At 38.1% G+C, this 25,202-nt stretch overlaps 1 protein-coding gene and 1 long non-coding RNA gene across 6 annotated transcripts in view; one reads left to right on the top strand and one right to left on the bottom strand.

The window, feature by feature from the left end:
• Positions 1 to 25,202, bottom strand: part of AKAP6 (A-kinase anchoring protein 6) — a 538,624-nt gene that overhangs the window by 263,392 nt on the left and 250,030 nt on the right. The window lies entirely within an intron of this gene.
• Positions 115 to 25,202, top strand: LOC105728351 (uncharacterized). Of its 2 annotated transcripts, none has more exons than XR_001110004.2 (4): positions 115 to 367; positions 4,663 to 4,782; positions 9,343 to 9,411; positions 24,461 to 25,202. It is a non-coding gene; the product is annotated as an uncharacterized LOC105728351 (long non-coding RNA). The 2 variants fall into 2 exon arrangements; XR_010338555.1 differs by having other exon boundaries at positions 24,457 to 25,202.

Here is a 25,202-nt window from a genome sequence, read left to right as displayed (position 1 = left end):
CCTAGCCCTTTCTCCTCTATAACAAGCCTTGTTTGGTTAAATATAAACTAACTGGGTGGTTACCTTTGCCCTCTGGCAAGGCTGTCATATGCGGCTAGAACAAAAAGGAGGACCTTCCTTGTGCCATATATGGAGCCAGAGAACAGCCACAGTGGAAAACAAGATATGGTCCCTGCCTTGTGGAATTGAAAGTCTAGGGGTGATTTTTAAATGGAATTATATAATTATAGAGTAAAATGAAGTGGAAAACTGTCTCTACAAGAGGAAAGGGGAAATATACAGCAGGAAGTAGGTGCTGTGTTGTCACAACTCAAGATGGTGTTGATTACGGTCATTTTACAAATGAGGAAACTGAAGGTCAGAGAAGGTAAGTGACTTGGGATTTCAACAAGGATTTCACTCCAAAGTCTATTCCTCCCACAGTACCACACCACCCTCTAGAAAGTGTTCCTCTAGACAAATTATCAGACCCAGGTAATAAAGAAGTAGTATTTTTGGAAAGGCTGATATTGGTTGTTCCTTTATATGTATAGTGCTTCTTTCAGAAGCTCTTGTAAAGCAGGCCTGGTGGTGGTGAACTCTCTAAGTACTTGTTTGTTCGCAAAAGATTTAATTTTTCCTTCACTCATAAAGCTTAGTTTGGCTGGATAGGAAATTCTGGGTTGAAAGTTCTTTTCTTTAAGGATGTTAAATATTGGTCCCCACTCTTTTCTGGCTTGTAGGGTTTCTGCTGAGAGATCTGCTGTAAGTCTGATAGGTTTCCCTTTATGGGTAACCTGACCTTTCTCTCTGGCTGCCCTTAGTATTTTTTCCAAAAATATATCAAAAAGCAAAGAACTTTAACACAATAAAAAATTTACATCAACTAATGGGCAAAACAGCCAGCTAGCATCAAACGCCGGTATTAAACTTATATATATTTTAATTGGATAAAAAGCCAAAACCCATCGGTATGCTGCATCCGGGCCCATCTTACATGCAACAATACACAAAGACTCAGAGAGAAGGAGGAAGATTTACCAATCAAACAGAGAGTAAAAATAAACCAATAAACAAAAAGCAGGAGATGCAATTCTCGCCTCTGGTAAAGTGGACTTTAAAGCAACAAAGATCAAAAGAGGCGAGGAATGACATTACATAATAGCAAAAGGATCAATGCAACAAGAAGAGCTAACGATTCTATAGATCAACGAGATAGAAAATTAACAAGGATATTCAGAACTTGAACTCAGACCTGGAACAAGTAAACTTAATAAACATTTATAGAACTCTCCACTTCAAATACACAAAACATACATTACCACCTCACACCTATTCCAAAGGTGACTATATAATTGGAAGTAAATCACTCCTCAGTAATCGCATAGCATTTCATAGGTTTAAATTAAATATTGGTTGGCTGTTTGTTTGTTATCTTCTTCCCTTATTCCTTCCTGACTACATCATTAAGTATAATTATCAGTATAAAAGAGGTTTTCAATACCCATTACTAAATTGCATTCTAGCCTGGGCAAGAAATCAATACTCCCATTCTCTCTCCCTCTTTCTTTTCCTTCTCCCTCCTCCCCATTCTCTCTCTCTCTTTCTCTTCCTTTTTCCTCCTTCCTATTTTTCTCTCTTTCTCTTTAAAAAAATAAAAAAATAAAAAAATAAATAAATAAATAAATAAATAAAAAAAAAAAAAAAGAAGTAGTATTTACTCCCAGTTTTAAAGTCTTGGCACTGAGATAAAATTCCCTGAGTCCCAAGTCATTTACCCTTCTCACTCACTATTTTCTGTTGTTTTTCGGAAATGGGATTTGTGAAGACACTAAATGCTTAACGAGAAACACACTTATTTTTAGAAAGCAAAGATTACTGTAAAGTTCATTTCTAATGCCCAAAAAATTTAAATGAAAAATTTAAGGGAGTTACATTTGAGTGAGCCCATTCTACCAGAGCTCAGTTACAGATGGGCTTGACTCGGTTTAATCACACAGGAGATGGCCCCTAGTTCTCAGAAGGCAGTTGAGCCACCCTCCTGAACTGTTAATTCCTTTTGGTATTTGCTGTTTGAAAGTGTATGTGAGTGTGTGTATTCATCCTCAGCGTAATTCATATTTATTAGTGGACAGAGAAATTAGGTGTGATGTCTGATCCAGTCTAGATCAAGTTAGCTGCTTCTGCGTGCTGAAGAGTATCAAAAAGTAAACAATTTTCACTACATTTTATGTACTTATTTATTTATTCATCTATTTTTAGAGACAGGGTCTCTCTAGAGATAAGGCTAAAGTATAGTGGCACAATCATAGATCACTGCAGCCTCAAACTCCTGGGTTCAAGGAATTCTCCTGCCTCAGCTACCTGAGTAGCTGGGACTACAGGTGCACGCCATCACACCCAGATAATTATTTTTATTTTTGTAGAGACAGGGTCTCACTGTGTTGCACAGGCTGGTCTCAAACTCCTGGCCTCAAGCATTCTTCCACCTCAGCCTCCCAAAGAAAAGAAAGCAAAGGTATTACAGGCATGAGCCACTGCACCTGGACTATTTCACTATATTTAAAAAAAAAAAAAACATCTGCTGTTCAATCTTTTAAACTATTATGCTCTCATCTGGACGATTCTAGCTGAAACAAATAACCCTCAGATGGTACTCACTATGTGCCAGAACCTGTTTTAAGTATTTTGTACAAATAGATCATTTAAGTCTCATAATGGCCCTGTGAGGTAAGTACTATAGTCATCCCCATTTTACAGATGAGAAAAGTACGGCCCAAGAGGTAATGAAATCTGCCCAATACCCTACAGCTAGAAGGTGGCAAACTATGAATCCAGAGAGCCTCACTGGCGCCACATGAAATCATGAACAGTCAGCTGATTTAACAGCTTGACTATGTCCCTGGTAGAAATTAGAAGAAGAAAACATTTAAATGAGGATTAATTTTGGGGGCATGGGAGGGTACACAGGGGAAAAAGTAATTATCATAAGCTAGTGTGGACAATGTTAAGAGAACAGTTGCTACAGCCAGACAAAACTGAATTTGATTCATTTAGTTTAGGTGTAAACTAAATGAACACCTTAATGTCTCTGAACCTTAGTTTCTTCATCTTTAAGATAGGGACTGTAACATTAATTGTGGGGTTATATGAGGACTATAAGAAAAACATAGTTTAAAGCCTGATGTAACACAAGGGCTTGATAAATGATTTTTTTTAAATCATTCCCAATTAATAAGTTCCAATCGGACCTTTGATCTCATTGACTCAACAGTTTTTTATTATTCACTAAGTCTACAGCACTTACTAGGTGCTGGCAATGAGATGGATTTTTAAAGTCCCCACACAGTCACAATATAGGGGATGGCAGCAACTGCTCTGGGCATTTAGAAGAGGGAGACATGGCTTCCACCTCACGTCGTCAATGAGGCAGGATGACGGGGGCTGAAAGCAAGAATTTCACCACCTGCTACTTATCTAGTGGATCTGGCAGGGATCACATTTCTCTACTAATTGTCACAAGTTTCCGAATAATCCGACTTAACATGCCACATTCTTTGGAGCCTATCTTTACATCATCAATGGGGCTACCAAAAAGTAACCGCTAAAGGACATCATGATCCTCTTATCCACAGTAAAGGTTTGTTTAGGTTCTAAATAAGGTAAGTAAAACTAGAACTTTATTTAGAAAAGTAAGTAACATTAGAACTTTATTTAGAAGCAAAATTATGCATTGAGATTTTTACATATATATTTACCAACATCTGTATTTAACCTTCCATTTTTCACATAATTCTTTATGTGCATAGTTTCTACATAAAATGACTAGATTTAGATTTTTGCACATCAGCACTCAAATGCAATTTATCTTTCCCAACCAAGTATACACTTATACTTCATGTGCCACCAAGACCCAGAGGCTCAAGACAAAGTGCTAGACAGTTAAAAGTTGTGCTTTGGACTCTACTTACATACCCACATTTCTACCTAGAAAATCCAACACAGTACAAGTAATTGACAGAAGAGGAGAGAGAGTGTATGCTTTTAGAACAAAGATTGAAGAGAAAATAAAATGGTTTCAGTCAGTGTTGACTCTGATGCCACCAAAAGAAAACTCAAATACTGAAATGCCTTGTGAAATATTTAGCTTCTTTTCTAACGGTTGAATGAGATGGCTTTAAAATATAAAAATATTCCTAATAAAATTGTTCCAGAATAAAGGTAAACACTGTCAGTGGGAAAGAGAGATAAAAAAAGGAATGGAATGGTATTATCTAAAGCTATCCAGATGGGAAGTTCTATTCTGAACTCAGCATCATGTAGAAGGAATATCATACTTAATCCACAATTTATTCAAATACTATTTATTCACAGTGGTTTCAACTGAGAAAAGAAGAACCCAGAAAGATTCTTAACTCTCATGATGGGAAAGGGTTTCATCTATCAAATTAGAAATTTTGAGTTCAGTTGCTCCCTATGGTTTATAAAAAAATTATCAATCACTCTAAGGGCAAAATAAGATTGGAATTCATATTATCAAAGTCTAATAAAAACAGTTATGAATAAAAATGGGAATAAACTGGAACAAATGATAGGTTAATATTAACTGAGCACTTACCAGGCACTTATATAATCCTTACAACAACCCTATGACATAATATTCCTTCACTCTCCATTTTGTAGGGAGGAACTGAAGCACAGGCAAAATCAAACACTTACAAGCTCCAAACACGGTCAGATATGAAGCTGGGGACCTCTCACTCAGGTGAAAGAAATCCCCAAAGCTTTGCCAACTTCCTCCAGGTGAGACCTTGCCTCAATCACCCCCAATCCTCCACAGGCTCTGGATAAGCGGATCAGATCATCTTTATCTGCCTCTAAGTCTCAAATGAGGACCTGAGATACTCATAACTCAGAATTTAGGATTATGATAGTTTAATGGTTTAATTGTAGGTTTTTCATATCTAGTGTTATAATTAACAATACTTAACATTTACGTGCTGTCTACCAGCTATTCTAATAACTTGTGAAGTCATTGAATAGTCACATTTTCCTATTGTAGAGAAGAAGAGGTCAAGGCCTAGAGAAGTTATATAATTTATTTAAGGTCATATAGATATTAAATGGTTATTAAATAGTTTTGTTCCAGAGTCTAAGCTCTGGACTACTATGCTATAGTCTCTCTCTAACCAGATTTGTTCCGACAAGGTCCACAGAGAGAAAACAAAGGACAGGCACATTCTCTGTTGTTCACTCCTATTTCCCAAGCTTCTGTGAGAGCCCCAGCTCTTGTCACATAGATCAATCATTCCTATCAGAGCCCTATTTTAGATCATTCTTCCTATACTCTGTGGTCTTTCTTTTCTTTCTTCCTTGACTATTGCTTCTCTTTTGCCTCTTGTCTTCTCTCTTCTCCAGCCCCTCCTCTCCCTTGTTCCCCACTCCTCTCCTCTATTCCCCTACTTCTCCTCTTTTTTCCACTTTCTCAGTCTTTCTTTCTTTTTTCTATAGTTCAAAGTCTCCTACAGCCTTGTTAGGGCTAGTCAATCACTTTAAATCAACATTTCTGGACACGTCTATAAAGTTTTAGTGAAAAGGACTGACTCCTTGACGCTGAAGTACAGACCTGAAAATGTTTTATTCCTTGTTTAGATTAGCTCTAAATGCTTTCCTGATTAGTAAGAACTCCTTGCAAATCAGGTATCTGTAACAAGACTGCATGTGGCTTGATGGTAGTATTTGTAGAATACTAAGATACACGTGATTGTTGAGTTGTTGTTTATGTAAATATTCTAAATTTCCTCCAGGGAACATATAACAAAGATATTATTCAGTAATAACAAAGTTATTATTTTTAGAAAAAAATTGGAATTCCATGTGTAAAGTTTATTGTACTGAATGAGCAGGAAAATGCTATGGCCAACTTTCTACCAGAGAGCCTCAGGGCGGCAAGTCAGTAAATGGTGACAACTCAACCAGTGTACTGTCATGAGAACCAATAAGACAGAAAACAGTATTATCTAAACAAATCTGCTTGGAAAGGGGTGAAGGAAAAAGAAGAGTTCCCACAGAGATTAGAAGTACAGACCCAATTTTCAAAAGCCTCTTAGAATTCATCTAGTTCAAAGCTCCCTCCATTTTACAGATGAGGAATCTGACACTCAGAAAAGGTAAGTAGGCCGGGCACAGTAGCTCATGCCTGTCATCCCAGCACTCTGAGATGTCAAAGCAGGAGGATCATTTGAGTCTAGGAGCTTGAGACCAGCCTGGAGAATATAGTGAGACCCCATCTCTACAAAAAATAAAACATTTGTTGGGCATGGTGGTGTGCACCTGTAGTCCAACTACCCAGGAAGCTGAGGTGGAAGGATTGCTTGAGCCCAGGAGTTCCAGGCTGCAGAAGCTATGATTCACTACTGCACTCTAGCCTGGTGACAGAGCAAGACTTTGTCTCTAAGGAAAAAAAAAAAAGGTTAAGTACTTGACAGATAACATTCACTCACCAGTAGACAGCTGAGTCAGAAGAACTTATGTGTTGTATAATCAAGTAAAGAGACCTAATTATTCATTTTTAAAGTTTTCATAGACATCTTTTAGAAAAGATTTCTAGAGGCCAAAAAAAAAAAAAAAAAAAAAGGGAGAGAACTAGAGTTTTTAAGAACAATGTAAAACTTGAGAGTACTATTGATTTAGCCAATTGAGTACACTATTGGATAGCATTAGGGCAGCTGAAGTAAGGAATAAATTGACTTTTTTTTGGTTCAAACTCCATGTGTATGAATGCACATGCATCTGTGTATTAAGTTGTTTATTCAAAAAACATTTATTGAGAATTTACTATGTATCAGAAAGTGTACTAGGTCCTTGGGACTCACATATACATAACCCAGATTCTTCTCTTAAAGAGTTCAGAGCACCATGAAGTGTGAGCTGTATGATAATGCAGATTCATGGTTCTCAAATTTTTAATCTTTAGCCTCCTATTAAGAATTATTGAGAACCCCAGAAAGCTTTTACTTCTTTGGGCTTTATCAATATTCATTTTAGCAATTTAAAAATATGTATTAACTTACTAAATAATACATATTAACATAAATATATTATTATTAAAAAGAACTATGTTTTTTAAAACAGTGAAAAGAATGGCATTGTTTTAGCTGTATGCAAATCTTATGACTGTCTGGCTTAATAGAATATGGCTGGATTTCTATTTCTACTCTGCATTTAATCTGTTACACTATCACATGTTATAGAGCTTCTGAAAACTCTGCTACACACAGAATGAGAGCAAAAAGGCAAATAACATTTAATATTGATATGAAAATAGCTTTGACCTTGTGGACCCCCGAAAGGGTCTTGAGAGCCCCTAGAGGTGCCTAGACCATACTGTGAGAACCTCTTGCTGTAGATCATCCCAAGTGCTCAGGAGCCATTGAAAAGACATTTAACTCACTCTTTGGGCATCAAGGGGGACTTCCTGGAGGAAATCACAGGAAGTTAGGCCCTGACAGATAAGCATAAGTGATTCAGAAAAAGAATAGAAGGGAGTACGAGGAGCAGAGAATGGTATTCCTAAAATGAAGTTCAAGAGAGAACAGCTTATTCTGAGAACTCTAAGTAGCGGAGCCTGGCTAACTAACACTCTAGAGACAAATAGGCAACACTAAGAAATGAAGTCGCAGTCTGGCCAGGAGCTAGGCCACATACAACATGCTCTGGAGTTTGTATTTTATCCTGAAGACAATGGAATGGTCATTAAAGTTTTGATGCAGGGAGTGAGAGAATCTGATTGGCTTCTTAGAACAGTCACTGTGGCTGCAATGTGGAAAACAATCGCCAGTTGTAAGGCTGCTGCAGCACTCTGAAGGAGTGAGTTGATGAGGCTGAACTAAGGCAGCTCAGTCGACAAAGAGAGAACCTGCTGGGTTACAGAGAGTACTCAAAGGACGCATGAACAGGACTAATGGGATTTGATGGATGATGAGAAAGATGTTAGAATCTGGGATGACTGCCAACTTGCTGTTTTGGTTGGAAGTACCATTCCCTGAAAGAGGAAATAAAAAATTCTAAAACAGAAATAGTTTGCAGGAAGATCATGAACATGATATTATGTATCATGAATTTGGTTTCTAAACTTACTCAGTTGAAGCATCTAATAAGCCAGCTAGTTGTAAAAGCCTGGAACTCTAGTGCAAGATAGTCAGAGAAAGCAACATACAGGGTGTACTGAAGACCGTAGGCATAGATGAGATAACCTAGAACAGTATGTAAAGGGAAGATCCACTTGTATCATCTACATTATGAGGCCCAAGAATGCAATGCACTCAACTTTCTTCACTCTGTCCTTCATTCTGTTGTCTGTCTCAGTGATTCTGACACTGGCTGTGCCTCAAAATCAACTATGAAATTCTTAAAACGTAAACAGAATTCAGAGAAGTGAGATCTCCACAAAGTCTCTCAAGGATAGAAAGATAAAGAGTCAACAGCTGCAGAGCACTGGGAACATTTAGTTCTGATCTTGGGAAAGAAAGTATTTGCTGCCACTTTGTGACAAGCTTGCAAGATCTGGTAATAACCAGGAGACAGGATGCTCTAACAGGAAGTACTGTGGCTTGGGAGAGATAGATTCTACTTGTAAAATGAGGGCATTGAGCTGAATGATTTTTCACGCTTCTGACTGTTAACATTTGAAGTTCTTGCATACAGAGCTTCTTCCAAAGCCTGAGATGTTCAGACAACTCACCTCTCTTCCAGTTAGACAGGGAACTGATCTCTTTGGAGTCTTCTACATACTCCTCCAATGCCTTCTACTCCATTCACTATATCTATTCTTCAAGATCAAGCTCAAATGCTCCTCTCCCAACAAATCATCCCAATCTATTGCCACCTTTCCAACATACTTTCTTCATCTTTGAATAATTGGCAGTCAGGGGTTTGAGGGACAGTTCAAAACCTCTTACGGCTCCTTCCTTTTTCATCCCTTAATACACCGTAATGAATCTCCCTCTAGTTAAAGAGTGCTGTAAGAATTATTATTTATAAGCATATAATCATAAATATGTATTATAAATATAGTCAGGCCTCCATATCTGTGGGTTCTACATCCATAAATTCAACCAAGCTTGGATTGAAAATATTTTTTTTAAAAATAGTTGGTGACATCTGTACTGAACATGTATAGACTTTTTCTTGTTATTATTCTTTAAACAATACAGTATAACAACTATCTACATAGCATTTACATTACATAGTATAAGTAATCTGCAGATGAGTTAAAGTACACACTAGGGTGTGTAGGTTATATGCAAATACTATACCATTTTACATAAGGAACTTGAGCATCATTAATTTTGGTATCCACAGGGGGTCTTGGAACAAATCCTCCATGGACACTGAGGAACGAATGTATGTATAAATACCAATTATAAATAAGTAAGTATATATTATTCATAAGGTTGTTATGTGACAATATTATAAATTAGAATGCTGTTTGTATTTGTCTGAACACACATTCATAGCATAAATTTCCCTACATAAACTTCCTAAGATGTCAAAGAAGTACATTAATTAAAATTATTGGGCCACTTAGAGGAGAATTATCTCTAATACAATACAAGAATCATCTAACAAGGCAAGAAGCCCAGAGTCTTACAGAGAAGAGGGTTCAGGAACCTGGGGTGGCCATCATAGGTCCCACGAAGCGGGAAGGGTGCTCTTAACCATTGTAGGTGAGAGTTGTATAGGAGGCTGAAGCTTCAAAATAACCAAGGTGGCTGAAGGTGGGAGGAGAAAACAGCGTGGTGGCATTTGATGTCAAAAGACCAGTCATCTCTATACAAGGAGCTGCTAAGACCTGACCCCTCCCCTCCCACAGTAGTAATAATAAGAAAAACAATAACAACCACAAGAGCTAACATTTATTGAGTGCTTACTACATGCCAGGTACTATTCTGAGCTCTTTACATATTTTAAGGCATTTTATTATGACTCTCTGTGGCAGACATGATTTTTAATTCTCCTTTGCAGGAGGAAACTGGAGCACAAAGAGGTCAAGTCACCTGCTTACAATAGCACAGGTGATAAGAGTAACACAGGTGATAAGCTGGGACATGGTTTACACAATATGGCTCCAGAGCCCGCATTCATGGTCACCATGCTTCACAACCATCCAGCACCTAAGAACACCCTCACCAATTAACATGAATTCCTCCAGAAATCTCTTACTATGAATGTATCTTTTCCTTTACTATGGAGTTCCATCTACTACTTTTCTGAATATTCATCCTTTTGGTATCATGGGCAAGGTTACTCTTGGAGTTCTTCCCAGCCATGTTTCCCTTGTATAAAAGTGTGTCTAGAGAGTGAAATGGGAACAATATGATTTTTCATGGTCCCTGCATCCTATTAAGAAGATTCTGGTCAATTTTAAATACAATGGCATGCACCAAACAATATAGAACTTCAGATGTAATAAGGATAAGGAAAATAGCTTTAATGAAACTTTGTGAGGTGAATGTGATAACTACTACACTACAGAATCCAGCCTGAAACTTCATTGAGCTAAAGTCTCATTCTGTCACCCAGGCTGGAGTGCAGTAGCACAATCTTGGCTCACTGCAACCTCCGCCTCCCAGGTTCAGGCAGTTCTCCTGCCCCTGCCTCCTGAGTATCTGGGACTACAGGCACCCACCACTACACCCAGCTAGTTTTTATAGTTTTGGTAGAGACAGGGTTTCACCATGTTGGCCAGACTGGTTTTGAACTCCTGACCTCAAGTGATCCACTGCCTCAGCCTACAAAGTGCTGAGATTACAGCCGTAAGCCACCGTGCCCGGCCTGAAACTTAACTTTAAAAGAGTACCAATAGTCTTCTCTATGCTACAGAAAATACATCAAAAGAAAAAGTATTTTTCAACTTGTCAGCTTTATTTCGGGGCTCAGGTAGGAAGAAAAGAAAGAGTATTATGACTCCCTCCCTCTATCACACACACACACCTTTCTCAAGCAAGTCACACTAGATAGTCTCTAGACAAATAAAGAAAATGAGTGTCACCTATAAATGATACCTTTCCACTTTGATTTTCTTAAAGCATCAAAAAAAGAAAATACAACTTCCTTTATTCCTAGATAAAACATGAAGGCAAATAGTAAAATCACTGGGCTTCCTAATAAGTAATGCACTGAGCCTCATCAACCTGAGAATGTAAAGCATATGAACCTGATATTAAAGGCAGCACCTTTCCTGAATAAAGTCGCTTAATCACCATGCAAAATTCAAGCCAACCATTCTGAGATAGAAAATTCTATGACCTCAGACTTGGTCTGACATCATGAGTGACCTTGAAACAGAACCCACACTTTTGAAATGATTTTCCCTCATATTGTCTGAACAGAGCACAAGACTCAGTGCTTAATGGGTAATTTTAAGACATCACAATGACAAGTCTGCCAAGGCAAATGTTTTTAATCTTCTTCACTTAGCTGACCTTATTTACCATAAATTCAGGCTAATCCATATCCAATTTCTACAGGGTAACTCACTTGTTTACTGTCACCACTGGCCCTGGTCTCTTGGCCTCTTATAAACTCTAGCCAGGCCCCAAATTCTCTAGGATGTCTGGCTCTTGTCATATTACAGTGTTAGGAATGCAGCATGAATGGTTCATACCTCCAGGCTTGTTAATGTCACAGCCTCATGTTCACTTACCATTAAGATCTTCTAAGGGGAACTTGAGTTCACCCAAAGTTCCATGGAATACAAAGCCAGCCATGTTGAAGTGATATATGCCAAGGAATATTGTACAAAGAAATGGGTGCTTTTCTTAGTTATTCCTCCTAGTTAGCTTCTCATAACATTTCAGAACAGGTAAGTATTTATAAGTCATTCAATTCTATTCGTTTATTAATATTTATTTTTTAAAACTGAGGCTTGCAAGCTTACATTTCCAAGGTCATAATGCTACTTAGGGGCAGAATTAAAGTTCTTACCCTAGCTGTTTCTAATATATATGATGCAAATTTCCTGGATTCATAGGAAAAGTCACAATAATAATAAAACTAATACTTATGTAGCCTTTAGATTTACAATGACCCCTTTGCTCTTTGTAGTTTTATATAACAATCTGTGCAAAGGCATGACAAATATAATTAATATCTTATTTTAAAGACTAGAAGACTTAAACAGTAAGCTTTAAGTGACTTATTCAAGTTTTTGTAACTAAAAAGAGGACCTCTAAACTGAGCCCAAAGTTTAAGTTCCATATCCTTGAGTAAATTACTAACTTCGCTCTGTCTCTCCTCATTTATAAAATGAGAATATAACAGTATCTGCATCAAGGAGGAATTTTTTCTTGAGAATTAAATGGAGTGATGTATTAAGTGAACAAACCCCTTAGCACGCTGCCCGACATGTTGCAAGGGGGCATGAAATCTCAAAGTTTTGTTTTGTTTTTAAATTGTTGTCTTTGCAAAACATCCTACCACAACATAAAGTATGACTTTAGATTAAAGATAAAGAATAATTCACTAATGTCCCAAGAATTATTTTAGTTGAATTTAAAAATACAATGCTAAAATAAATAAATAAATAATAAAAAAGCAATGCTGACTTTATCCATCTTTTGAGTTCCATCACGATAGTAATATTTGCTATCAAATGCAGTTAGGCACTATCATCACCTTAATACAAGATATTAATGCATCATAGCCTTCCATACCAAGAAAATTACAAAGAACTATTTTCATCTTGATGTTTAAAGCTGCAAACAAAAGGGCAGATCATCTTATCTTCCCTGTATATTTCAGTCCAACAGCCATATGCAGTGACTAGATACAGCCTCACGGTGGTGCTAAACCATCACTCATAACAACTCAAGACCCATTGAAAGCTCTACAGAAACCAAACTGAGGCAGGACTGAAACATTCCTAACATTGTTAACCAGGAAGGAATTTGCTTTGGATCCCTGCGGTTCTTCTGGACCAAACTTGAGCAATGATCTTGACATGCTGCCTCAACAAATCCATTAGCAATGTTAAGTTACAGTTTTTGTCCTGGCATTGCAACCAATAAAATATACACAGAAGATTTTTATTATGCTTAGAAAGAATTGTGCAGCCTTACCTTTGAAAATGTTATGTTGACTTAGATTCTCAAATTGGATTTGGGCCCTATTCATCTACTGTGTATCTTAATTTTACATATCTCTTGGAGACATTTGTTAAATTCCTTGTATCTCCCAGTCCTCAAATTTCAGCTTGAAATTTCAACTCTTTTGACCCCTTTCTTCTTCCACTCCCTTATTTTAAACAGCCACAAAATTTTATCAATTTGTCCTTTATAATGTCTCCCACCTATCTATTTCTTTCTTCAGTCAGCTTCCAAACCCACAGTTCAGACCCTTTTTACCACATGTCTAGGGTACTTCAATAACTCTTAAGATTAGGCTTAGAAGACTACCTCCCAACCACAACGGTACATTACAAATCTTGAAGAACTTTAAAACAAATACCCAACCCCAGGGATTCTGATTTAATTGGTCTGGGGTGGATATAGAGGTTGAAGTTTTTTTAAAGCTCCCCTGTGATTGTAATTTGCAGTCACAGTTGAAAACTACTGCTAGAGGTGTGCCCAGCATGCCACAGTCAGATCAACCTTCTTAAACTACTGACTCTCTGGGCCAAACATTTTAAGTACCTTCTCATCTTCGCAAAGATTACAAATTAGTGACTCGAAGGCCAAACTATCCCAAAGATGTATTTTATTTGACTTGTTTAAAAATTGTTCAGACCCAATATCTAAAAATTGGGAGATGTCACATAAAACCCAGATTTCCTAATTATTTTTTAAAATTCCAAGATCTTGCCAAAAAGGGCCCACATTCCCACACAACTACTACCTGGAGCTGACTAGTGGCTGCCCTTAGACATGTCACATATCTTCCAGTTGATTCTGTCCCATCATTCCCCATTTACAGCTGGTTATATGATTCATTTATATTATCTGCCTGGCCTCTTAATTTTAGTTTGTAGCCCTGATCTAGAGAATAAAGTTCAAACTCAGTGATATATTCACTTACTCATTCCCTTAAATACTCATTTATTCATGCATTCATTATTGTGTCTATGCCATGGAAACACTTGAAATTCAAAGTCCCTCATATTTTGGTCCTATTCTTTTTAACTTCACATTGCCTTTCCTCTAACAAATTTCTTTCTAAGTAGTAGTTTAAGAGACATCCTCCTCCCAATATTCATAGCTTAGAGGCTCATTTCCAAAACATTTTTGAGGTCAGGTAATGCTATGTGACAAAGTGGGTCAGTGGAATGTGAGCAAAAGTGGCATGTGTAACTTCCAAGTCATATCCATAAAAACAAAGGTGGCTGCCCTCCATCTTCCCCTTCTTGTAAGCTGGAATGCAGACATTATATTGGTGGTGAGCCATAGAAGAGCAACAGGGAGAAGCAACCTGGACCTCAGGATGACCTCTATCTTCCCTAGACTACCTACTTCTAAGTAAAAGAGAAAGAGACTTCTATCTTATTGTATTTTGAAGTCTCTTTGTTTATAGTAGCTTAGCCTATACTCCAAAACACCAATGATTTCTCTTTATTATTACCCAAACATACCTTGAATATTCTTGCCCTCAACCCTGGCTTATGCAAAAGTTCCTGTCACTAACACGCCTCCTCATCCCTGCTATATAAATTCTATTCATCATTCAAGGCCCAGATCAAGTAATCCCTCCCCTGTGATGCTTCATATAGCTACACTTGTATTATCATCTTTTCTCTGTTCTCCCACAGCATGAATTTTCACTTGGCACTTACCAAATATTGTCTATGTATATAGACACAGAGCCTTGAATTATGTTGCCATATCTACCTCAAGTCCTAAGTCCAGGATCTAAAACAAAATTTCAGATTATGCATCATAAAAAGTATTCAGAGTTCCTACAGTGTTCAACTTCTATACTTCCTGTTTAATAATTTTGTGCACTGTCAACTCATACTCAATCTGTGATCCTTGAGGATTCTTCAATCTTCTCATTTTAATCACAAAGCTAAACTACCCAATTCTTTAAGAATCTGTCTTTTTCCTTGATATTTAATTAAATCCTAGTTCTCTTTATTCTTGTATCTAAACAATTCCTTGACTTTTTGGATACATATTTCAAGAACTAAGAAATGCACTGAAAAGATCAAGGGCTTAAGCTGGAACGGTAATGAAGAGACAACTCACAGTGCCATCATATTTGGAATCTAAGAATCTCTAGGACAACACCAGAGGAAGAAAGTAGAAAATTCTCTCAAGGAAGGAAAGTTTTTTTTTTAAAAAAATGGGCAACAGAGAGTGAAAACTAGGTCCAGAAGAAAAGTAAAGAAAAGCAATGGGAAAGAAGATATAAGGAAGAGAGAGAATACAGAGACAAGAAGAGGACTAGCAACTGTGAAAGAAAAAGTTAGCATAAGGGAAAGGCACATGCAAAATGGAATGCCGATGAAGAAAAGTGGAATTCCATATCCTGAAAATGCTTCCTATCTGATAAGGATACTCATAAGAGATCACTTCAACGCCTAAGTAGTGTATAGCACACTAGTAATCCATCAACACTAGGAAAACTGGTGTGTGGCGGGTATAAAGGAAACATCAAAGGCAAGTGAGAATTTATAGCAGAACCGTGATTGTAAGTCACTGTGAGTGAATAAAAAAGAATACAGCTGTGTTTCAAATGGGACTTATTTGAATTTCAAATCAAGTAAATAATAGATAGGACTTTTTTTAAAAAGTAGGCTATAATGGGCCAAGCGGTGGCTCATGTCAATAATACCAGCACTTTGGGAGGCCAAGATGGAGGACAGCTTGAGCCAAGGAGTCCGGGATCAGCCTGGTGAAATGCTATCTCTACAAAAAAATACAAAAATTAATATGAAAATTATCCAGGCATGATGGTGTGCACCTGTAGTCCCAGCTACTGGGTAGGCTGAGTTGGGAAGGTCAACTGAGCTCCAGGAGGTCGAGACTTGAAGTGAGCTATGATCACGTCACCAACTCCAGCCTGGATGACAGAGTCACCTGTCTCAAAAAAACAAAAACAAACAAACAACAACAAAAAGACTAACTCTCAAAGCATTTTTTTTTTTCAAGACAAATCCCAGAAGATGACTTAGCCTTAGCCTTGAAGCTGTGTCCTATCCTAAAAGAAGGCCTGGAGTGAGAGCCTTAAAATATGAATGGTAACTACATTGAAATAAAAAAAAGAGAACTCAAAGACTTAACCATAAGACCCAAAATGATAAAACTCCTAGAAGAAAACCCTGAGGAAAAGCTTCATGGTATTGGGCTTGGCAATGATTTCTCAATTATGGCTCCAAAAGCACAAGCAACAAAAGGAAAAATAGATAAATGAAACTACATCAAACTTAAAAACTTGGTGCTTCAAAGGACACCACCAATAGAGTAAAAAGGCTACAGAACAGGAGAAAATAATTTGCAAATCATACATATAATAAGGTGTTAATAGTCAGAATGGGCTAGGTGTGGGGACTCATGCCTGTAATCCCAGCACTTTGGGATTGAGGCAAGTCAACTGCTTGAGCCCATGAGTCTGAGACCAATCTGGGCAACAGAATGAAATCATGTCTCTACAAAAAATGCAAAAATTAACCAGGCATGGGGGTGCATGCCTGTAGTCAGCTACTCAGGAGTCTGAGGCAGGTGGATCGATTGAGCCTGGGAGGTCAAGGCTGCAGTGAACTGTAATCATGCCACCACACCCCAGCCTAGGTGACAGAGCAAGACCCTGTCTCAATTAAAAAACAAAAACAAAAAAAGAATATATAATGAACTCCCACAACTGAACAGCAACAAAACTCAAATAACACTATTAAAATATGGGTAGTGAACTTGACATTTCTCCAAAGATGATATACAAATATCCAACAAGCATATGGAAAAATGCTAAAGATCATTATTCATCAGAGAAGTGGAAATCAAAACCACAATGATATATCACCTCACACCCATTAGGATGGCTACTATTAAAAAAAAAAAAACTAGAAAGTAACAAGTATTGGCAAGGATATGGAGAAACTGGAACTCTGTACTCTGTTGGGATTATAAAATGGTGCAACTACTTTGAAAAACAGCATAGAGATTCCTCAAAAAATTAAAAACAGAACAACCATATAATCCAGCAATCCTATTTTTTAGTATATACTCCAAAGAAATGAAAGCGAAGAGATAATTGTACACCCACGTTCATAGCAGCATTACTCACAATAACCAAGAGGTGGAAGCAATCCAAATGTCTACTGATATGAATGGATAAAAAAAAGAATGGAATAAACATTTAATGAAATATTATTCAGCCCTGAAAAGGAAAGAAATCCTGTCACATGCTACAACATGGATGAACCTTGAGGACATGCTAAGTGAAACAAGCCAGATACAAAAAGACAAATACTATATGATTTCACTTAGATGAGGTATTTAGAATAGTCAAAATTATAGAGACAGAAAGTAAAATGGTGGTTACCAGAGACTATTAGGGAGAGGGAAAGGGTAGATGTTATTTAATGGGTATAGAGTTTCAGGTTGGCAAGACAAAAAAGTTCTGGAGATCTGTTTTACAACCATGTAAATATTCCTAACACTACTAAACTATACACTTAAAAATGGTTAAGATAGTATATTTTGTTATGTATTGTTTTATCACAATAAAGAAAACTAAGAAGAACATGATACTCCTTAATGACTGCTACCATCAGTATGGTGTCACTAATGGATGTGTCAATATACAATTAAAATGAGTGGTGAATGATAGGATGGGTCCCTCTGGACCTATTCTACCTCTTGGAAAATAAATGTAAACATGAATACCAAGGTTAATCACAGGGGAAAACTTTTCTACTTTCATATTGCATAGGTATCAACTACCACTTCCAAGCTCCATCTCTAGCAAGAGCAGTGGTGGCCACCTTTGTGCTGCTACCACAAAATTGGAAGCACACTTGATTGCAATTTTACACAGTCTAGTTAAAAAGAGCAAGCGCTCAGCTAAATATTTGCTGCAATGAGTACAATATAACTTATGTGCAAGGACATCCTTAGCTGGCACCAGAGAAGTTTGTTAAATTAGGTTATATATACAACAGGTAAGTAATTGAACTATAATCAAGATGCCCTAATTTGGCATTTGAAGACATTTACATCTCTTGTGGAGAAACTGGCTCAGATATGTCATGCATTCATCAACTCCGTATCACTGAATTCAACCTAACAAAGTCATATCTTCCAGGACAAATTTTGAGAATTTATTGGGAGCAAAAAGCCCATGATGTGAGAAGTGGACCATGCACTGTATCCCAAAGGACAGATCTCCTGAAATGCTTCACTGAGGTAGCATACCCTGTGCTGCCTTCTGCCAGCTCCCTTAGGAATTATACAGCTATTAACCCAGCATCAATAATTACCCACCTTGTACAAGTGGCTACTTACCAACCAGTTCATTTCTCTTCAGGTCATGAGGAAGAAGTCACTCTGTTTATTTACTTATCTAGTAGTAGTTTGTGGGCTTCATAAATAGTTTCATTTGCATATGTGATCATCGTCTAAATTCCCTGGCATTTGATTATATCTCACAGAGAAAACCAAGATATTTCTGGCATCCCTGCTAGAATTCCAGATCTCACATTTAGCAGCATTATAACCCTGAGCAAGTCATTTGGATTTAAGCCTGGAGTTCTCATCTGTAAAATGGGACCAATAACAGCTCTTCCATAGGGTTGTTATATAAGTTAAATGAAAGAATCTACTTCAGAACCTGGCACACAGTAGATGCTGATCAGAAATTATTTCCCTCTCTTCTTCCTTACTCAAGAGCAGAGGCCAGCAAATTTGTTCTTTTAAAAGGCAAAAGAGTAAATCTTTACTCTTTGTAGGCCATATGGTCTCTGTCACAACTATTCAACTCTATCACTGTAACACAAAAGCAGCCACTGACAAACAGCATGGCTGAGTTCCAATAAAACATTATTTTAAAGAGCAGGCATTGGGCCAGATTTGGCTCACAGGCCATAGTTTGCCAATCCCTATTACTTATATCACATATATCCAGGTATCACGCTAAGTTAAATTTTCACCATTCTGTTTGATTTCATCTGTTCCAGATATATTCTTCCCTTGTATCTCCTTATTGCTTTTATTCTACTTCTTGAATGTATCAGAACAAATGTGTCTGGTTCCATTACTTGACTTAGCTTCTCGTTTTGAATTTTAGGCCTTGAGAAGTTCTGGTAGGTGTTGAGCACGCAGACCTAAGATGCTCTAGTAATTTATTCACAAAATGGGTTCTGGGTAAATCAGCCAGAGTTAAGTAAAATCCCCTCAACCCACACAAAAAGACTGGGAAAGGGGCCATCCCTTGGGAACTCAGAGTTTACTAGGAGATTTTATTTGTGGAGAAGTAATGGTTGCAACTGATTCCCCAGTTTTAAAAATATTCCCTTAAAATTTTGTTTTCATTGGCTTATCTATGTAAAGGCCTTCTTAAAAAATATGTAAGTACTAAAAATGACAGTGATCATGTATGGTGAAGTGAGAACTCAAGATGGAGTGATAAGGATGAGAGGGAACTTTACTGAGTATTTTTAAATGTCTAATTTTAAACCATGTGAATATATTATCTTTTCAAAAATTAATTTTTCCAAAGAATAAAGAAATATTTTGGTTTACAAAATTAGCTTATTATAAAAAGACACAAATGTGAGGTGTGGGGACTGACAGGAGCCTACTGGAGATTCTGTCATAGCCCCACAGTCTTGCTGTTACTGGGCTTCTGTGTGCTTCTTGCCTTCTGCTCTGTGTGACTCAAAGACAGAGTAGAGCACTTTGGCATGACGAGTGAATGGACTCCACTCTCTGTTTGACAGAAGTGGAATTAGAAGCAGGACATATTTTTCAGCATTTGATCATTCTTTATATCAGGCCATAATTCTCCCCATGGATTCCACATACCCTCCCCTCTTTCTCAGTGTCCATATTTACATACTCTTTCTAGCTCCTTCAATCTCTCTTGCCACTTCTGCCTTCAAACAAGTGTCAACTTTTAAAAAAGAAACTTTTATTTGACTTTACTTTCAACTACTGTCGTTTGCCTCATACTGTGTTTTCAATCTAATGCCTGGAAATATTAGGAATGATTCTTTTTCACTTCTTAATTACCTGCAATTCAGCTTCTACTTTCATTCCTTCATTAAGTCAGTTTTTTCCTAAGGTCTTCATTAACTCTTTCAGTTAATAGGTTCCCCCCTTAGTCTTTATTCTTCTTGATCTACCTTTTGCAAAGAACAAAGCTGATGACCATTTTATTTACTATCTCTTTCTCTCTCCATTTAATACCCAAGAATTCTCTCTGTCCCTTCTGGTCCCCACAACTGGATCGCTTCCTTGTTCCTGTCTCATAACTGGGTTACAACTTGAATCTCATTCATCAATTCCTCTTCTTTTCTTCATCTAGCCTCCTTCTTTCAGGGATTCCATCTATTCTCAAGTCTTTATCTTGTGGGAGGAGTAAAGCAGATGGTGGCCTGAAGCCTGGCTCTGTGACTTACTAACTGTGCTGCAGAGGAAAAGTGGTTCATCTTTCTAAACTCAGTTTCCTCTGCTCTAAAATGGGGATTCATTCATTCAATAGTCTTTATTGAGCACTTACTATATACCAGGCATTGTTCTAGGTACATGAGATTCATTAGCAAACTAAACAGATAATATTCCTGCCCTCACAAAGTTCCCATTCTAGCAGAGAGACAGACCAAAAATAATAAATATATTAGAAAATTATATAAAATTACAGAATGTGGTGCGATCTATAAAAGAAAGAAAAAGAGGTCAGGTTACACCTTTCTTTTTTTTTTTCTGAGACTGAGTCTTGCTCTGTTGCCTAGGCTGGAGTACAGTGGCATGCTCTCAGCTCATGGCAACCTCCATCTCCTGGGTTGAAGTGATTTTCCTGCCTCAGCCTCCAGAGTAGCTGGGATTACAGGTGCACACCACCAAGCCTGGCTAGTTTTTATGTTTTTAGTAGAGATGGGGTTTCACCATGTTGGCCGGGCTGGTCTCAAACTCCTGACCTCAAGTGATCTGCCCACCTCAGCCTTCCATAGCGCTGAGGTTACAGGCATGCGCCATGGCACCCAGCTAGGTTACACCTTTTAAAAGATGTTCAGGGAAGACCTCTCTGAGAAGGTAATATTTGAACAGAGACTTGGAACCGGTGAAGGAATTATGAGGGCATCTTCTGGAGAGGATGTAGACAGAAGCAGCTGCCAACAGTCCTAAAGGCAAGAAGCATGTCAAGCATGTTCTAGGAACAGAAAGAGGTCGGGGGAAGGGATTGAAGTGAGCATGGAGAAAAGTAGTTGGAAATGAGGTCAGAGAGGAAATCAGGGGAACAGCCCATGTAGGACCTCTGAATACTGGCAACCCTCTATTGCAGAGTTTTGAGCAGAGGGATGATATAATCTGATTTACCTTTTAAAAGGATCACTCTAACTATTCTGTTGAAATAGACTGTAGTGGGAGCAGAATAGAAGCAGAGAGACCAGTTAGGAGGCTACTGCAGTAATCCAGGAAGAAGGTGACGGTGGCTGGGACCAGAATAAAGCAGGAGAGAAGTCGTTAATATAGGATTAAAAACCTACCTTAGATGGCTGTCATAAGAATTTTATGGGAGAGTTATTATAGGCAAAGTGCCTAGCAGATGCCTTGTATAAAGAAGATGTTAAGTAATATCCTCTGTCATTATATTTTGCAGGCAGACAGGTTCTCTGGGTCACTATATGGAGGAGACCAAAGCCAGAGTGTGATAGCCAAGGTCAGTTGACCTTGAGGTTGGCAGCTGCCCTCATCTGATATAGTAAAGGAGGCTGGCCTGAGGAAGAAACTTGGTCTTCTTTTAGCCCTTCTCTCATATCCCAACTCCAGTGTGGATTTCTAACTGCCTGTAAACCATTTCTTCTTAAAAGTTTCATCATATACTCAATATCTATGCACAGTTTTTAAAAAATTACCTGCACCACCTCTACCTCAAACTAGCTACCCATCCAAATGTCTCCTTCTATGAAAGACAGATCAGTCTCCAGATGCTAAAAACCTGGCTTCATTTTTGCAGAACTGTGGAATCGAATTGGATGTTGGTAGCATAGTCATAAACATCTCTTTTTACAAAACATGAAACAAGGCTTAGAATGAAACATGCCAATCTGTGAGCTACACCAGGCTTTAATCACCAAATGGCTCCTGAAATCTTTCTAGCAAGGTCTAGAACCAGTTTTCTGGACTCATTCACTTTCTCAACACTCCCCTCCATTCCACTTGCCTGATCTCTATTACAGCAGTTCCTCAGATTGGCTGCCACAGGCCAATATCTCTACCCTGGTCACGACCATGGCTGCCAGGACCATCTTTCTTTTATTGGCAATTAACCATTCTGGAAAGACTATGGGAGACCATGGCCTACACTGCTTTAAGAATGCTGGGTATAGGTTCAAATCCCAGCTTTGTACTTACTAGCTGTGAAGACTTGAGTAAGTTTTCTAATCACATTCTGCCTTAGTTTCTTCATCTGAAAAAAATCCTCCCTTCTAGGACTAAAGTAGAGCAAGACTTGTAAAATACTTAGTACAGAGCCAAACACAAAATAAGAGCTTAAGAAGTATTATTGTCAGTCCCTTTCAGAGAAGTTGCTGTGGATGCCTGATGAACAAATTCTAATTGCTTTGGTGCGGCCTTCAGGGCCTTTCCATACCTACTATAGGTATGGAAACTTTCACTGATCTCTGATGACAAACATTCCAATCAGGACAACTCTCTGTGTACGCCCATATCCGTGCTCATTCCCATTTCTACCTCTGTGTTTTAGTTTATGCTCCTTCTACCTGAAACGCCATCTTCCTTCTCCTTTATCTGTCTGAATCCTGCACATCCTTCAAAGCTCCACTTAAGGTTTAGTACTTCACAAGAACTGCCCAGGAAAATTCTAGCTCCACTGGTATTATTACTTCTCTATAATACCACAGTATTTACACTCAGTACTTACTGATCACTTCCTCATGAAGAGGAATGAGGGCATTTAGTTAATAGTATGGGCTCTAGAGCAGACTGCCCGGTCTCTCTCAGCCTTTCTCCTCAGCCATAAAATAAGGTTAATATCGGGGTTGTTTTGAGGACTGGATACACAAATACTTGATATATGTTAATAGTTAATATGTTATTACTGTTATATATTTGTTAACTTTTTCCTGTTTGTTTAATAAACCTGTATTTTCTTCCTCCAGGTTATTCTATCCATATGCACTATACCTTTATCTAGTGTCTAGCACAATGCTGGTCTCAGAGCAGTGTTCAACAATGAATGGATGTAAAAACAAAGAACAAAAACTAGGAGGAGTGCCCATGGCAGTTACATCAATATTCTCTATCCAATCTGAATGGCTCCTGAACTCTTTCTTCTCCCCTACCTTACAGTTTTCTAGTGAGGGAGAAACCACAACCCCTTTCAGGGAGGCAATGTGATACTATAGAATAAAATTGGACTAAGAATCACAAGACATGGGTTTGCGTCTCAGCTTCCCACACAAAAGGTCTGTCTGGTTTGTCTGTCTCTATTTCTGCCTGTCTTTTGGTTTCTGTCTATCTGCATCTATCTGTCTCTATCTATCTACCTACATTTATCTCTGTCTATCTATCTATCTATCTGTATATTTATTTTAGCTTAGGAAAAATCACTTAAGCTCATGGACCCTCTGTTTCCATCTCTGTAAAGGGAGAATAAACTGGCATGACCTGCCGTCTTCACAGAATAGCTGTGAAGATCAAGTAAAAACAAAGAAAAAAATGCATGGGCCGGGTACAGTGGCTCACACCTTAATCCCAGCACTTTAGGAGGCCAAGGTGGGTCGATCACCTGAGGTCAGTAGTTCGAGACCAGCCTGGCCAACATGGTGAAACCCTGTCTCTACTAAAAATTCAAAAATTAGCTGGACATGGTGGTAGGCGCCTGTAATCCCAGCTACATGGGAGACTGAGGCAGGAGAATCTCTTGAACCCAGGAGGCAGAAATTGCAATGAGCTGAGATCATGCCATTGTACTACATCCTGGGCAACAAGAGTGAAACTCTGTCTCAGAAAAAACAATGCATGTGAAAGAGCTTCGCACACCATTAAGTCATACACAAATTATATGTAGCCAGGTGTGGCCATTTATATGACATCAAACAAGAGCCATTAATAATTATCAAGTCAACTGGATCTACTTCCATTGGCCTCCTGAGGAAAGGGCCATTACCACAGTAATCATAGTGAATCTCTTTACCCAGATGCCTCTTAAAATATCAAAATTACTACTTATATTATGGAGCTCAGTCCTTAGATTTTTTTAAAAAATTTCTTTTTTTTTCTTTTCTTTTCTTTTTTTGAGACAGGGTCTCACTCTGCTGCCCAGATTGGAGTGCAGTGACCTGACCACAACTCACTGCAGCCTCAATCTCCTTGGCTCAAGCAATCCTCCTGCCTCAGCCTCCTGAGTAGCTGGGACTACAGGTGTGTGCCACCACTACTGGCTGATGTAGAGATGGGGTCTTCCTACGTTGCCCAAGCTGTCAGTCCTGAGAATTTTGATAAGTCTGTCTTCAAACATTTCATCATATCTAGCAATTTGTCAAAAATATAGATTTACCCAAAATGTCAACTTCACATCCCAGAGTCCTTGGGTGGTACGTAACATACATAACATGAATATTAGCCACAGTTCTCAAAGAGGAGAAAGAGTAAAGTAAAATAAAGATCCCTAACTAATTAGAAATGTCTGGTCTATTTATACAAGAAGTTAACATTGGAGATGTGGAAAGTATTCTGGAGTCAGAAGAAATGAATCAAAACACTCTGAGGGTAACTGGAGTATTCTATGCATATATTCCTGAACTATTTGTGTGTGCATAGCTATTGTTCTATTTAATTTTGTATTAGATCCAAAGGGTTCCAGCACTCATCAGTAGTCATGATAGATTTGAACAATATGAACAGCGAATTCTATACCAGGCAGGAGCATATCAAGCTAATGCACTGACAAGGGCAGTTCTTAGTGATGCATACTCTTTGTCTCATGCAGTGATTATTGTGATTTTTCTTTTCTTTCTTTGAGAAATCAGTTAGATTTACCAAAAA

This window comes from Aotus nancymaae, unplaced genomic scaffold (assembly GCF_030222135.1).
Source record: "Aotus nancymaae isolate 86718 unplaced genomic scaffold, 86718_ANA_hifiasm-v0.15.2.pri h1tg000062l, whole genome shotgun sequence".
Taxonomy (NCBI): Eukaryota; Metazoa; Chordata; class Mammalia; order Primates; family Aotidae; genus Aotus; species Aotus nancymaae.
Note: the sequence above shows the minus strand (reverse complement) of the source record. Positions and strands in the feature narration are given on the sequence as shown.